Source organism: Exserohilum turcica (genome assembly GCF_000359705.1).
Source record: "Exserohilum turcica Et28A unplaced genomic scaffold SETTUscaffold_7, whole genome shotgun sequence".
In the NCBI taxonomy this organism is placed as follows: Eukaryota; Fungi; Ascomycota; class Dothideomycetes; order Pleosporales; family Pleosporaceae; genus Exserohilum; species Exserohilum turcicum.
This window is the reverse complement of record NW_007360288.1, coordinates 15,295-17,387: the sequence shown is the minus strand read 5'-3', so window position 1 is coordinate 17,387 and position 2,093 is coordinate 15,295. Positions and strand designations below refer to the sequence as shown.

Here is a 2,093-nt window from a genome sequence, read left to right as displayed (position 1 = left end):
CTAGCTTTAATAAGCTTATAGTAAGTAGATTTGGGCCTAGTCTAGCGTAAACTTCTCGCCTACAGCAATTAGGAAGTCTAATAAGGCAAGCGTTCCTTTTACCTCTATTATTTTATAACTCTTAGCTTTCATATATATTATTATTCATTAATAGTGCTAGTTTTCTAGCTTAATTATTCCTAGGTAAGCCTTTTCTTAAATGAGATCTATATTTAGCCTATATTATTATTCCTAACGTAGCGTTTAAATGTGCTAGCTTATTTATAAGCTCATTACTAATTACCTAGAGCATCTAATGTAGTTTATTAAAAAGCTTGATTATAGCTAAAGCTAAGATATCTAAATTAACTATAGCTTTTACCTATTAGTTTATTATTTCTGAATAGGTAGCTTTTTAAGTCTGGGCTATATTACCCGCTTACTAGTCCACTATTATCGTTTTATACCTCTTAAGCTATGTATTTCATAGCTACGCTTAGAGTAGGTAGCTATAGTTAATTAAGTAGAAGTATTTTAGCGTTTTCTACTATAATCCTATCTAGGTTAACTTAATCCTATACGCCTTAAGCTTTGACGTTATACTAGAGCTATACAAACTAGTAGTTCTAGCTAAAATAGTCTTCAACCTAGATTAAGGTTATAGCAACGCTCCTCTAAATGTTAAGACTAATAAGATCTATGATAAGAAGAGTAGTTTTAGTTATTATAGTAGTTTTTAAATAAATAGAAGTTTCTAAACTAAGTAGCTAATTACTTTATCTCGTAGGGGAATTAATTTCTACATGTTAAAAGCGCTAGGCTTGTAACTAAAGAGGAAAATAGTAGATGAAAACCTGGTTTAGGTAATTTTTATATTGAATTACTACTTAAGAAAAGTACTTAAGTAGGTTAGCTATATATACTATAGGCTATAGGGCTGGTCCTAGTATAGTAGCTTACGTAATATATGAAATAATTACTAAATTCGCATGGCAAAGCTGTATACGGGTGCCTATTGATAATACTATCATCATAGAATTAAGTTCTATTTACTATTATATAAGTATACTCCACTCGGATTCTAGGCCTCGTTTATGTATACTACTAGCCCCCTACTATATACTTTTTTTTATAGTGCTTGAATAGCTAGGCGTCTTTCTACATAATTTGAACTTTCTTTATATATATAGCGTTTAGATTATGGTATATCGTACTAGTAACTATAATAGATATTAGTAAGAAATAAATACACCTTTAAAGAAGGTAATTAAGTATACCTTAGTTACCTCTTATAGGGCTTCAAGAGCATACTATAGCCTATATAAAGTAAATAGTAAAAAGGTCACTTAGAGGTAAAGAGGCGCGCAAGAATTTAGCAGGAAAGGCAGCGCGTAAGAGTTTAGAAGAAAAGGTAGCACGTAAGGGTGCTATGAAGAAGCGCTTATCCAAGCCTAGTAGTATGTTGATTATAGGCTTTTATTATAAATAATGACTAATTACTTATAGCTATTACGCTTAGGGAAATCAAAAAACTATAGAAAGAGTAGAACCTATTAATTCTAAAAATAAGTTCTAAAGATGGGGGGATGGCGCAGTGGTGGAGCGCCTGGAAATTTTTCTGCTGTCTCAGGTCAGCAAAGATCGAAGGTTCGAATCCTTCTCCCCTCACAACCATATTTATGGTCCACCCACATGAGAGAGTTACTCATTAAACTACCTATTCGACTGAGACAGTTACTCGTTAAAAACTTGAGAGGAAGACTTATTTAAAGTGAAAGATCTGAGAGAGTTACTCACTAAAAAACTACTAGGCTACGAGCCTCACCTTCATTTAGATAACCCCCTACATTGTACCTACTCAATTTGTACCTAGATTAAAATTCTAGCCTACGTATTTACTTGCAGGCCTTAAGCCTGCACGTCTTATATAGCCCTTTGGGCTGAGAAAGGACGTTAAACTAGAATAATAATAATAATAATAATAATAATAATAATAATAATAATAATAATAATAATAATGATAATAAGTTCTAAAGATTTGTCTGTAAGGTTACCTAATATAATTGGAGTAGTTTCTATTATGAAATTAGAGAAGATGGTACTAAAGGTTAGCG

The 2,093-nt window shown here is 32.0% G+C and overlaps 1 non-coding gene across 1 annotated transcript; it reads left to right on the top strand.

Moving 5' to 3' along the window:
• Positions 1–1,559: 1,559 nt before the first annotated feature.
• Positions 1,560–1,647, top strand: SETTUDRAFT_t79. Its single transcript has one exon. It is a non-coding gene; the product is annotated as a tRNA-Ser (tRNA).
• Positions 1,648–2,093: the final 446 nt, after the last annotated feature.